Here is a 14,929-nt window from a genome sequence, read left to right on the forward strand (position 1 = left end):
ACATTGATTATGCTTTATAAAAACATATGTTCGTAGTCCCCACTTGAATATTGCAATATGATATGGTACCCACACTATCAAAAGGATATTGCACAAATAGAGAGTGTACAAAGGTCCTTTACAGCTAGAATAGAAGAAGTTAAGGACCTAGACTACTGGGAAAGACTACAATCCTTAAAATTATATAGTCTAGAAAGAAGAGAACGCTACATGATAATTCAGGCATGGAAACAGATAGAAGGAATAACAGAAAATATCATGGAACTAAAAATATCAGAAAGAGCAAGCAGAGGTAGATTAATAGTGCCCAAAACTATACCAGGAAAAATAAGGAAAGCACACAGGACATTAATCCACTACGCACCAGCATCGATAATGCAGCGTCTATTCAATGCGTTGCCAGCTCATCTGAGGAATATCAGGAGTGAGCGTAGATGTGTTTAAGAATAAGCTCGACAAATATCTAAACTGCATCCCAGACCATCCAAGATTGGAAGATGCAAAATATACCGGAAGATGTACTAGCAACTCTCTGGTAGACATTAGAGGCGCCTCACACTGAGGGACCTGGGGCAACCCGAACGAACTGTAAGGTCTGTAAGGTCTCTCTCTCTCACTCTCTCTCTTACCAATAACTTTATTCCTTCGGAAAGGGATATTGTTAGGAAATTCTCTCTCTCTCTCTCTCTCTCTCTCTCTCTCTCTCTCTCTCTCTCTCTCTCTCTCTCCAATAACTTTATTCCTTCGGAAAGGGATATTGTTAGGAAATCACTCTCTCCTCTCTCTCTCTCTCTCTCTCTCACATCCTCCTCTCTCCTCTCTCTCTCAACTCACAATAACTTCATTCCTTCTAACGGAAACGGATATTGTTAAGAATTCTCTCTCTCTCTCTCTCTCTCTCTCTCTCTCTCTCTCTCTCTCTCTCTCTCTCTCTCTCAACCTTAGACTACCAATTCGTACTTTACTCAGTCATTTATGTATTTATGAATATATGCAGTATGTCTGTAGAACAAATATTCTTTCTCTGTTTCGATGCTGGTCTTTGATCTCCCGCGTCATGTCGCAACGTATTTTCATTTCCCGTCCATTTCCTTTGATGCTCTCTCTCTCTCTCTCTCTCTCTCTCTCTCTCTCTCTCTCTCTCTCTCTCTCTCTCTCTCTCTCCCCTTTTCCTTTTAAACGTCCTTTTATCTAGCGTTTCTGCCAATCTCTGTTTGTTCTTCTCTGATATCCTCCATTCCACATTTCTTTGCATTTATTCTGTTACGGGACATCACAATTTCTCCATATTTATTTTCACTTGGATCTCAAGGCTTCGTAGTGACAAGCGTACGCAAAAAAGTGCGAAGAATTGTGGCTATGAAGATTACATATGTATCTGGCAGAAATGACCAGGAGGTTCTACTTGTATAAAATAAGTTATTATATATATATATATATATATATATATATATATATATATATATATATATATATAAAGTATTAAAAAAAAAGCCCATTAAAACGCGGCGAATGACAAAAGGAAGAGTTACATTAACGAAATATATAATGGGAGATATTTCGCTAATGTAACTCCTTCTGTCATTCATTGGTTGATAAGGGTGGAAGTTAGTCCACCGAAATTTAGTGGTCCTTAGCTTCAAACGAGAGTGTTTTTAATGGGACCTTTTATTCTTCAGACGGTATACCTTGTTTCAACAAGGATTTATATATATATATATAATATATATATATATATATAATATATATATATATATATATATTATGTATATACATACAAACACCACACACATAATATATATATATATATATATATATATATATATATATATATATATATATATATGTATATATATATATATATATATATATATATATATATATATATATATATGTGTGTGTGTGTGTGTGTGTGTATACCGCAACGAAGTTCAACCAAGCCAAAGGAAAGAAAATGTCGAAATCTGTAAAGTTCAGGAAGACTTCATTGTGCCAAGTGTGCCGCGACACGTGACCGAGAATAGAGGGTGGGGGGTAAGGGCGGGGGAGGGTTGGGGTGGTGAGGGTCTGTTTGTTAGTATGTCAGAGGGAGGGAGGGGGAGAGGTGATTGTTGAAGGGAGATTAGGGACACGATGACCTTGAAAGGTCACCTTCTCCCACCCCTTCCCCCCCAACTCGGCGCTCCCTACCTTGGATCCATCTCCATCTCCATGTCTGTGCTTCTCGATTCCTTCTGTTCCATCTCGTCCTCTTGTATTCCTCTTTCGGCGGTTTTCTTCCGTCTTTCCTTTTCGTTGTTTCTCTTCACTTCATTTCCCTTTCGTTATTTCTCCTCTTCCTCCTCTCTTGAGGTATCCTTTTCATTTCCCTTTCGATATAGTATTTTCTCCTCCTCCTCCTCCTCCTTTCTTGAGGTATCCTTTTCATTTCCCTTTCGTTTTATCTTCTCCTCCTCCTTTCTTGAGGTATCCTTTTCATTTCCCTTTCGTTATATCTTCTCCTCCTCCTTTCTTGATGTATCCTTTTCATTTCCCTTTCGTTCTTCTTCATTCCCCATACCTGTTCATTCTTTTATTTCCATTTAGTTTTCTTTTTTTTCATTTTTATTTCGCTATTTCTCCTCCTTTCCATATGTTCCTCTTCCTTCATTCCTCATTATTCCCTTCCCTCTTCTTTCTTCATTTTCCTTTGTTTGTTGTATCTCCTTTCTTTCATTCACTTTGGTTATCTCCCTCTTCCATTCTGACTTCTCTCCTGCCTCTTCATTCCTTCGTTTTATTACTCTCCTCCCATCTCCCTCTTCTTCCTCTTCATTCCTTCTTTTAATTCCTCTCCTCCCATCTCCCTCTTCTTCCTCCTGTTTATTCCTCTCCTCCCATCTCCCCCTCCCCCCAGCTCCCTCTCCTTCCTCTTCATTCCTTCCTTTTATTCCTCTCCTCCCAATCTCCCTCTTCTTCCTCTTCATTCCTTATTTTTATTCCTCTCCTCCCATCTCCCTCTTCATTCCTTCTTTTTATTCCTCTTCTCCCATCTCCCTCTCCTTTCTCTTCATTCCTTCTTTTTATCCCTCTCCTCCCTTGATAAATTGGATTAAAAAAATTATGGAGATAGAGAAGGAAAGGTATATGCATATAGGGGACCTAATAACGAGACAATTACAAATAAGGAAGCAGTTAACGGCCTTGGTGTGATGTTGAATAGGAACATGTTATGCAATGATCAAATAGCAATTCTGTTGGCAAAATGTAAAGCAAAAATGGGAATGTTGTTACGGCACTTCAAAACAAGAAAAGCTGAACACATGATTATGCTTTATGAAACGTATGTTCGTAGTCCACTTGAATATTGCAATATGATATGGTACCCACACTATCAAAAGGATATTGCACAAATAGAGTGTGCAAAGGACCTTTACAGCTAGAATAGAAGAAGTTAAGGATCTTGACCACTGGGAAAGACTACAATTTTTAAAATTATATAGTCTAGAAAGAAGAGAACGCTACATGATAATTCAGGCATGGAAACAGATAGAACGAATAGAATAGCCGAAAACATCTTGGAGCTAAAAATATCAGAAAGAGCAAGCAGAGGTAGACTAATAGTGGCCAAAACTATACCAGGAAAAATAAGGAAAGCACACAGGACATTAATCCACTGCGCACCAGCATCGAAAATGCAGCGTCTATTCAATGCGTTGCCAGCTCATCTGAGGAATATATCAGGGGTGAGCGTAGATGTGTTTAAGAATAAGCTCGACAAATATCTAAGCTGCATCCCAGACCTTCCAAGATTGGAAGATGCAAAATATACCGGAAGATGTACTAGCAACTATCTGGTAGACATTAGAGGTGCCTCACACTTAGGGACCTGGGGCAACCCGAACAAGATGTAAGGTCTGTAAGGTCCCATCTCCCTCTCCTTCCTTCTTCAATTCCTTTTTTTATTTTTATTCAAATCTCCCCCATCTCCGCCGTTCCTCTTACCGCTTCCTTCTTTTTATTGCATTTCTTCCCCCCCTCTCCCTATTCTTCCGCCTGTTTCTTCCTCTCCTCCTGTGTCCCTCTCCTTCCTCTTCATTCCTTCTTTTTTCCCAGTCTCCCTTCCTTCTCTTCATTCCTTCTTTTTATTCTCTCCTCCCCCATTCTCCCTTCTTCTTCCTTTTGCCTCCCATCCCCTCCCTCTTCTTCCTGCTTATTCCTATCCTCCCATCTCGCTCTCCTTCCTCTTCATTCCTTCTTTTTATGCCTCTCCTCCCATCTCCTTCTTCCTCCTGTTTATTCCTCTCCTCATATCTCCCTTTCCTTCTTCTTCATTCCTCTCCTTCCTCTTCGTTCTTCTCCTTCCTCTTCATTCCTTCTTTTTATTCCTCTCCTCCCATCTCCCTTTTCATTCCTTCTTTTTATTCCTTCCTTCTCCCTCTTCATTCCTTCTTTTTATAGCTATCCTCCCATCTCCCTCTTCTTCCTCCTGTTTATTCCTCTCCTCCTATCTCCCTCTCCTACCTCTTCATTCCTTCTTTTTATTCCTCTCCTTCCTCTTCATTACTCCCCATCCCTTCCATCAGCTGATTTCCACCCATCCTTCGGTGAGGCGCTCCACGCTTTCCAGCGGCCACTACAAGATCGCAGGATTGCGCAAGGAACCATTACGTGTAATTATTGATATCCCGGAGGTTCCCTCTGGAACGGACTTCGGCTGTTCCTATTCGGAGGAAGACCCGCCGTCCGCAACAGCTGTTTGATTCGGGTAGGAAATGTTATGGAATTGCGCAGTATGCCGCTGCTGTTGCTGCAGATGTAAACACTATTGTGTTAGGAACGTGACTCTCTCTCTCTCTCTCTCTCTCTCTCTCTCTCTCTCTCTCTCTACACCCAGTCTCTTAATTTTTGACTTGTGGTAATGTGTTTATGATATATGTTTACATATAGGCTATGTGATATATATATATATATATATATATATATATATATATATATATATATATATATATATATGTGTGTGTGTGTGTGTGAATTAATTAATTTTATCGCATCACCGTCATTCATATGCAAGCGTTAAGCTACGAAAAATAATAATAAAAAATTTATGTCCTTTAATATACATTTCGCTATAATATCCAAATCGCTCTACCTCGGAAATAATATATTTTCATATATGTTAACCGAAAGGGAATTTTTTAGTCGATAATAAATTCGTCGTCTCGTGGGATCGAACTAGGAAATAGACAAGAACTCAAAACTGCAGTGACGAGTTAAAGCACACGGCCATATATAGGATGTGTGTTTATTTTACACGTTCATTTTATAGCGTTCAAATATTGAGTATTTGCGTTCGTATTTGCATTTAAAACGTATTACCTTGAAGTTTGTTAGAGTGTTTGTAGATCATTCTCGGGTATATACATCGGGATTCCAGTTTCATTGTTAAAGTCCTTCACTCCAAGTATCCAGGTGTCCCTCATTCCAGACAGTCTGTGCGTGAGTGTATTTCTTGAGTCTTTCCATGAGTGCCAGATGACCTTGACCAAGATATGAAAGACTGAAGGTTTGGATTTTAGGATAACTGAAGTATCCCTTTAAACAATAATAAAAAAATAATAGTATTCTTCTCCATCTTACGAGTATGACTTGTAGATATTCCTCAGTGGTAGAGTTACGTCAGAAATTCTATGGTAGGAAAGTATGGGAGATCAGCAGTCTCTCCGGTGCATCTTGTAAGGTTGAGGCCTAATTTTATTTTTGCTACGATGAATGTAGGCATGTGTCTTTTTTCCATAAGGATATTTTTTTTTTTTTGTGTGGGGAGGGGGGGGGGGCGCTCAAGGAACCTCACTTCACGTTTGGAAGCGTAGGAACTTTTTGGCCTCTAATCGAGAGGATCTTTTTAGTTTTCTTTCAAAGAAAACTATTGTGACTGACGACTTCTGTCCAGCCTCTGATCTTAAAAGCGACTGAGGGTAGAGGGATGAAAATTTATATCATATATATATATATCATATATATATATATATATATATATATACACATATATATTATATATATCTATGTATGTATGTATACAGTATATTATATATCCTATATATATACTATAATATATATATATATATATGTGTGTGTGTGTGTGTGTGTGGTGTGTGTGTGTGTGTGTGTGTGTGTGTGTATGTATGCATGCATGTATAAAACGAAATGTGTTTTCTATCCTTTACCACATAGCAAGCGAAGACGAACCGGGGAATTTACCTTCGTCCATATCAGACATGATTTAGAACCCTTCCTTACGCTCAGCTGCGCAAGAGAGACATCGTCTTGATGCTGTGAACAAAAGACTGCGCAGTTTAGCGACACACTTGCGACCGAATCGACCTCAGGAGGAGGAGGAGGAGGAGGAGGAGGAGGAGGAGGAGGAGGAGGAGGAGGAGGATAGGAGGGAGGGAGGAGGAGGAGGAGGAGGAGGAGGAGGTAGGAAGAAGAAGACTGTTTTAAAAGGAATGGGCAGCTGTTAGAGAGGAATGCTGTTGGGCCCTTTTTTTTTTCTGTCACGATTTATTTCCTTTTTTGATTGTTTTAACTGATAAGATACCTTTTTTTATAGATACTCTCACATCTAACTGTTTGTTCGTGAATATGAAAAAAAAAAAAAAACCGTGAAACTTCCTGTATATTGGCATTGTAATTCACTACCTTATAATGTATGATATACTGAATAACATGCCTATAATAATATATAATCAAGATCCGTACCTCTCTCTCTCTCTCTCTCTCTCTCTCTCGTCTTTATCATCATTGGTTGCGGCTTTGTTGTTGTTTGTTGTTTAAAACAAAATGACTTTGTCATAGTCAAAGGTTTTGAGTAATATTTTTTAGATCATAGTCAAAGGTACTTATGTCTTTTCCGATTTAATTTTGATCGCCGAATATTCCTTTAAATAAAATTTATTAATTGTTATAATAACATAATTAATAAATTCTTACTTTATTCCTTCTTAAAAGGACTTGGGAAACTTTAATTTTGCAGTTTCAGAGGAACAAGTTTTTATTTCTTTATGGCGTAACTATAGGAAATTTTATATTTTGTTATATTTTGCATTGAATTTCTTCTCAACTCAGTTAATTCCTACTGCTGCTGCTGTTGTTGTAGTCGTTGTTGTTTCTGGTTTTGCCCATTGTCCTTTCTTTCCTAACATTAAGGTCCCCTATATATTTTCAAATTAAATGGCTTATTGCCTCCGTTAATCCAGTACTATCGTTGTTGTAATCGTTGTTTTTGTCGTTGCTGGCAAATTTGCTCGTTGTCCTTCCAGTACTTTTGTTGTTGTAATTGTTGTTTTAGTTGTTGCTGGTAAATTTGCTCGTTGTCCTTCCTGTACTTTTGTTGTTGTAATTGTTGTTTTAGTTGTTGCTGGTAAATTTGCTCGTTGTCCTTCCTGTACTTTTATTGTTGTAATAGTTGTTTTTGTTGTTGCTGATAAATTTTCTCGTCCTTCCAGTACTTTTGTTGTTGTAATTTTTGTTTTTGTTGTTGTTGGTAAATTTGCTCGTTGTCCTTCCAGTACTTTTGTTGTTGTAATTTTTGTTTTTGTTGTTGTTGGTAAATTTGCTCGTTGTCCTTTCAGTACTTTTGTTGTTGTAATTTTTTTTTTGCTAGTAAATTCGCTCGTTGTCCTTCCAGTACTTTTGTTGTTGTAATCGTTGTTTTTGTTGTTGCAGGTAAATTTGCTCGTGTCCTTCCAGTACTTTTGTTGTTGTAATCGTTGTTTTTGTCGTTGCTGGTAAATTTGCTCATTGCCCTTCCAGTACTTTTGTTGTTGTAATCGTTGTTTTTATTGTTGCTGGTAGATTTTCTCGTCCTTCCAGTACTTGTTGTTGTTTAATTCGTGTAATGTTGCCTTGTAATTTCCCCTTTTTCGTCCTTCCATACTTGTTGCTTTGTAATTGTTTGTTTTTGTGTGGCTTTTAAATACCTTCCGCTTGCCCTTTACTCGCTGCCCTTCCAGTACTTTTATTGTTGTAATCGTTGTTTTTGTCGTTGCTGATAAATTTTCTCGTCCTTCCAGTACTTTTGTTGCTGTAATTGTTGTTTTTGTTGTTGTTGGTAAATTTGCTCGTTGTCCTTCCAGTACTTTTGTTGTTGTAATTTTTGTTTTTGTTGTTGTTGGTAAATTTGCTCGTTGTCCTTTCAGTACTTTTGTTGTTGTAATTTTTTTTTTTTTTGCTTAGTAAATTCCGCTCGTTTTTTTTTGTCCTTCCAGTACTTTTTGTTGTTGTAAAGTCGTTGTTTTTGTTGTTGCAGGTAAATTTGGCTCGTTGTCCTTTCCAGTACTTTTGTTGTTGTAAATCCGTTGTTTTTTGTTCGTTGCTGGTAAATTTGGCTCATTGCCCTTCCATTGTACTTTTGTTGTTGTAATCGTTGGTTTTAAATTGGTTGCTGGTTTAGATTTCTCTGTCCTTCCAGTACCCTTGGTGTTTGCCTGTATATTGTTTGTTTTTTGGTTGTTGCTGGTAAATTTACTCGCTGCCCTTCCAGTACTTTTATTGTTGTAATCGTTGTTTTTGTCGTTGTTGTAATAGTTGTTTTTGTTTTTGTTGCCTGATAAATTTTTCTCGTCCTTGGCCAGGTCACTTTTGGTTGTTGGTAATTTTTGTGTTTTGGCTTTGTTCGTTGTGGTAATTTGGCTCGTTGTCCCTTCCAGTACATTTTGTTTGTTGTAATTTTTGTTTTTTGTTTTGTTGTTGGTAAATCTTGCTCGTTGTCGCTTTCAGTTTTAACTTTTCTGCTTCCGCTCTTGTATTTTTTTTTTTTGCTAGGTAAATTTCGCTCTGTTGTCCTTATCCAGTTTTACTTTTGTTGTTGTAATCGTCTGTTTTTGTTGTTGTTCCAGGTTAAATTTTGCTTCGTTGTCCTTCCAGTAACTGTTTGTTGTTGCTAATCGTTGTTTTTGTCGGGTTGCAATTAGGTTAACGTTTTTGCTTCAGATTGGCCACTTCCAGTACTTTAAATTGTTGTTGTTTAATCGGTTGTTTTTATTGGGGTTGCTGTAGATTTCTCGTCCCTTCCAGTAAAACTGTGTGTTGCTAGTATATTGTTTTGATTTTTTGTTGTTGCGGTAAATTCTAACTCGCTTGGGCCCTTTGTTGCCCAGTACTTTTATTGGTTGTAGTCGGTTGGTTTTTTTGTCGGTTGCGATAAATTTTCTCGTCCTTCCAGTACTTTTGTTGCTGTAATTGTTGTTTTTGTTGTTGTTGGTAAACGTGCTCGTTGTTCTTCCTTTCGAAACATGAAGGCCCCTTTGTGGCCTCGCAACGTCTCGAAGTTTCGAAGCGTAATTACCGATGCCGCGTATCACCTGGCGCCCTCCAGAGCGTGTACTTGTACCTGGGCAGTGTCCCTAATATTTCATTGAGGGGGTTCGTTCATCTTGCTTAAGATACAGTAGAGGCTGATGTTTGTGTCTTGTATCTTGTAATATGTATTATAATTTTTTTTCTAGTAGATTTACTATATATACTAATATGTACGGTAGGAAAATCATTCCTGCTGTTCTTATTATGTTGCTATATAGTTTTTTTTAATTTTTTTTTAAATTAGCTAACTCGTTTTTTATTAAGTCCATTTTTTGTGTTATGACTTACTTGGTAATTGATTTTTATGTTGCTACTATACACTATACTCTGTTTTTTTTTCATCTGTCCATCCGCCAGTGGTGTTTTTGTATGGTAACACTGCGTCCCACGGGTTGCAAATAGTTACCGCTGTGGTAAGTTTTAGGTAAATAAAGGATATCTGGTTGTACATTTGCAACTGAAAAGTGTTTTAATAATTTACTGTATGCGAATTACACCGTTAATATTCGAAATAGGATATTGTTATTATTGTCGAATGTAAGCTGCCTTTTCGGGGTGGCGAATGGAACAGCCAGACGCAAATTCCATCAAACAGATGCTAAACCAAGTTACGTCATATCGTATCTGGCTGAAACGCACTTTATAAAAATTAACAGTACATACTGATATACTTACGTATTAATGAAGTAATACGTTGACATCTTGCCGTAGGAACAGCGAGAGAAGCAATTTTCCCGCCACTGCGTCTGGCTGTTCCATTCGCCACCCCGAAAAGGGAGCTTACATTCAACAATAATAACAATAACCTATTTCGAATAATAATGGTGTAATTCGCATACAGTAAATTATTAAAACACTTTTCAGTTGCAAATGTACACCCAGATATCCTTTTATTTACCTAAAACTTACACGTAGCGTAACTATTTAAAGCCCGGGACGCAGTGTTACCATACAAAAACCCCACAGCCGGATGGACAGATGAAAAAAAACAGAGTATATAGTTTTAACCTTTTTTTCAAATTAGCTAACTCGCTTTTTATTAAGTCAATTTTTTTATGTTAAGATTTACATAATAGTTGGTTTATGATGCTACTATATACGTACTAATTTTAACCTTTTTTCAAATTAGCTAACTCGTTTTTATTAAGTCCATTTTTTGTTTTAAGATTTACATGATAATTGGTTTGCTATGTTACTATGTAGTTTTACCATTTTTTAAAAATTACATAGCTCGTTTGTTATTAAGTCCATATTTTGTATTATGGTTTACTTGATAATTGGTTCGTTCATAAATTGTTTCTTCTTTGTCGATTATACTCTTGAATTGGTAAATGTTGTGTATTTTCGTGTTTTCCCGTTTTTACTTATTACGTATCTGTCTCTGGCTAATTTTTCATTTTGGTGATCTAACACAGTTTCAATAATCACTGGGTGAATCGTAGTAGCACCCCATTTTAAATCTCACTATGTAGGTCTTTTTAAGGCCTCTGTTTTGTAGGCCATTTATTATTATTATTATTATTATTATTATTATTATTATTATTATTATTATTATTATTATATTGCACATCCACTACTGATTAGACTTGGATGTATTAACGTCAATGGCGAATCAGTACAGTACAAACCCCCCATACAAGGAAGAAGAAAACGGTGATCAATCAGATAGGAAGAAACAAGTGAATAGCAGTACTGAATGAATACTAATGGAGGCAGACCAGAACAAAAACCAAGGATGTTCTAAAGTACATAGTCTCCTTCGGGAAGGAGTTAGATTACGTGGTGGAATCCTTTTCAAAATTCCTCCAGTCTCGGAGTCCTTTTCAAACTACCTTCGGTCACGGAATCCCTTTCAAAGTTCCTCCAGTTTCGGAGCCTTTCTCGGAGTTCTTTTCAAAGTTCCTCCAGTCTCGGAATCCTTCTCTAAGTTCCTCCAGTCTCGGAATCCTTCTCTAAGTTCCTTCAGTCTCGGAATCCTTTTCAAAGTTCCTCCAGTCTCGGAATCCTTCTCTAAGTTCCTCCAGTCTCGGAATCCTTTTCAAACTTTATTCGGTCTCGGAATCCTTTTCAAACTTCCTCTAGTCTCGGAATCCTTTTCAAACTTCCTCTAGTCTCGGAATCCTTTTCAACCTTCCTCTAGTCTCGGAATCCTTTTCAAACTTCCTCTAGTCTCGGAATCCTTTTTTCAACTTCCCGCTAGTCTCGGAATCCTTTTCAAACTTCCTCTAGTCTCGGAATCCTTTTCAAACTTCCTCTAGTCTCGGAATCCTTTTCAACCTTCCTCTAGTCTCGGAATCCTTTTCAAACTTCCTCTAGTCTCGGAATCCTTTTCAAACTTCCTCTAGTCTCGGAATCCTTTTCAAACTTCCTCTAGTCTCGGAATCCTTTTCAAACTTCCTCTAGTCTCGGAATCCTTTTCGAAGTCCCTCCAGTCTCCGCGTAGTTGTCGTTTTAGTTCCTCAGGCAATTCTCGGGTGGACAGTTTAATTGATCGTTTGACGCCGCTGTACTTTAATTTCAATGGATGGGCGTAGCACAAAACTGATAGGAGAGTTGGCACTCGCGTATGTCATGTGTTTTTTAAGGAATGAAATGGTTGTGTTGATAAAAGCTTTAGATTTTTATTTGTTTATTTAGCATTTATTTATTTATTCTTGCAGGCTGGTTACCCAACACCCGTTCTGGATAATGGAATCAAATATAATGTTTCGTGTTTGGGAGAGAGAGAGAGAGGAGAGAGAGAGAGAGAGAGAGAGAGAGAGACGTACATAACGGATGTATTGTAAGAATCATTAGGCACAAGAAAGGAAATTTATATACTGGGTGTAGTGTATGAAGCTTCAGGTACGAGAGAGAGAGAGAGAGAGAGAGAGAGAGAGAGAGAGAGAGAGAGAGAGAGAGAGAGAGAGAGATGCAATGTGGGTACAGTGAAACCATCGTCATATCCGTAAGGATTAGTAATTAGCATTAACCGTTTTTGTGACGTAGCGAGGAGGGAGGACGAGTTAATATTTTCTTTTCCGTTTTTTATTACGTAGAGAATTACAGTTGTGTCTGTTGTTACTTATGTCAACTATGCTTTGTTTTCTTTGTTAAAATGCACCACTTTCGCTTGCGGAGTCAAAGACAAAATAAACAACGCGTGGAGATAGGTGGGGGAAGGTTTGCGCGGCGGTATTCTGCGTAGGAAGAATAAAATGAAGAGATAAACAAGAGAAGAGGCGAAGATGAACACGGAATGACAGCAGGTGTCGTGCATTAACGAGAATGCATCACTAGCAACATGACTGCCAATTGCTTCCGTTGCTTGGAATTGTTTGCTTTTTTGCTTTACGTGTGACTGTAATGTTATTCTCTGTGCCCTCTGCATCAAGTTATATATATATATATATATATATATATATATATATATATATATATATATATATATATATATATATATATATATATCTATATATATATATATTATATATATATATATATCTATATATATTATATATATATATATATACTATATATATAATATATTTATATATATATATATATTATATTGTAGGCAATTTTCTGTTATTACAAGGGTTCTCAACCCAGGGTTCATATACCTTTGGAGATTCCCAAGAGGGTGAATTCAGTTTCTTTCGCGTGTATAATCATAGCGTTTATTGCTTGAGAAGCTAATGCACAGTTGCTTAATAGATTTATTGAAAGATATCGACAAGGGGATCGCAGCCACTGAAGTACAGTTCTTGCTGAATTATTACTGGAAATTACTATAATTACTGAAACCAACTTCATTTGGTGTTTAATTGATGAGGTATTTAGGACAAACTTGGGGGGATGGTAATTCATCGGAAGTAATAATAATAATATTTATTATTATTATTATTATTATTATTATTATTATTATTATTATTATTATTATTATTTTATTATATTGTACTTGGGAAGCAGACCCTAACTTAAGCGTACTTTATTAAAGGTAATGGCTACTTCAGCAGCGTTACGCTTGTAGAAAAAGCCGCTATTCGAAAAATAGAGAGGAATCTCTACAAAAGTAACGCTGTTGAAGGAGCCATTGTTTATTATTATTATTCATTATTATTATTATTATTATTATTATTATTATTATTAATTATTTTGTAATATACTCGACCCAACCACAATGTATATATTATGATAATTCTAAGTTGTTATTGTTTTGGTAGACTTTTTTTTATATCGTAAATGAGAAGGTCTCATCAGTGTAGACAAAATCCCCACCTTGTATTTACCTGATCATCTCGTAATTGACAGGTGGCATCTAACATGGGGTGAGGCTACTTTTTTTTTCTTCTTTTTTTTTTTTTTTTTTTTAATCGTTGCCGATGATGATTTGTGAGGCTCCTCCTTGATGATTATGGTAATCATAATCAGCACGTTGATGCCGAAAAGGGAAGGGCCGTGTTGTCATGGAACGGCGTTGAATGTTAAGTTAGTGATGGGGTCAAGTTATGGAAGATGTTGACCGTCGTGTTTCCCAAGATGAATATTGATTTTCGACTTACTGGCATGAATAATAGTGGGTGGATTTATAAGGAATATTGAAGACTGCCTTTACTACACAAACCCCGTAATTGGGGGTAGTGCCGTCAGTGCACCTCACGTGGTACACTGTAGACGTTACTTACGGTTCTTGGCAGCGTCCCTTCGGCCCTTAGCTGCAACCTCTTTCATTCCTTTTACTGGATCTCCGTTCATATTCTCTTCTTATCTGACTTTCTACCATCTATAACAAATGGTGCATAGTGCATCTGCGAGGATTTCCCCCTGTCACACCTCTCAAACTTTCTTTATTGTCAATATCCCCTTTAGCGCTGAATGACCTCAAAGGTCGAAGCGCTTTATCTGTGGCCTGAATTCTATATTCCAGTTCTAGTGCCAGCCTTTGCACAAAGTACTGATGGATTTTATTACGACCTGCTCTATGAGCAAGAGCCCGTGCTGGCATAAGGTCAGCTAAATCTTAAACAACATTGGTGGATGGGCTTGAGATAAAATACCGATGCTTGAATGTGTAATTACTGAGAGATGAAATAAAAAAAAAAATCTGAAGCCTCTTTACTCAAGGTTTTGATTTTGATGGAGGCAGGTATGATAAAGTATTGCTAATTGAGGATATAAATACTGAGATTCATAGATATCTGGAAGGTATGGTAAAGTATTCATAATTGAGGATATAAAGACCGAGATTCATAGATATCTGGACTAACAATCAAATATTGTTGACTGAAGTTTTATTGACTGATAGATAACTCGAGCTCTGATAACCACTGACGGAAGGACGTGTGATCAACCACTGATGGTTGAAGTCATGATTAGTGACAGCTGGAATTACCGAGAAACATCGATGTTGATATCTGCCAAACCCTCTTCAAGATCCTTCTCGCTAATCAGAGATCCCTCTTGCCCGTTCAAGGTCAAATGCTCGAGGCGTATTTCGCGTACGTCAGAAGGGCGTAACTCGTCATTAAGCTCAGACCAATAGTTTTTGAGCGTGTTAACGCAATCGTCTCATTACGCTGCACGGCAACAGCGAGCAATTAAATGC

At 37.3% G+C, this 14,929-nt stretch overlaps 1 protein-coding gene across 11 annotated transcripts in view; it reads left to right on the top strand.

Moving 5' to 3' along the window:
- Nucleotides 1-14,929, top strand: part of LOC135195584 (PTB domain-containing engulfment adapter protein 1-like) — a 176,928-nt gene that overhangs the window by 114,501 nt on the left and 47,498 nt on the right. The window lies entirely within an intron of this gene.

This window comes from Macrobrachium nipponense, chromosome 16 (assembly GCF_015104395.2).
Source record: "Macrobrachium nipponense isolate FS-2020 chromosome 16, ASM1510439v2, whole genome shotgun sequence".
Classification (NCBI taxonomy): Eukaryota; Metazoa; Arthropoda; class Malacostraca; order Decapoda; family Palaemonidae; genus Macrobrachium; species Macrobrachium nipponense.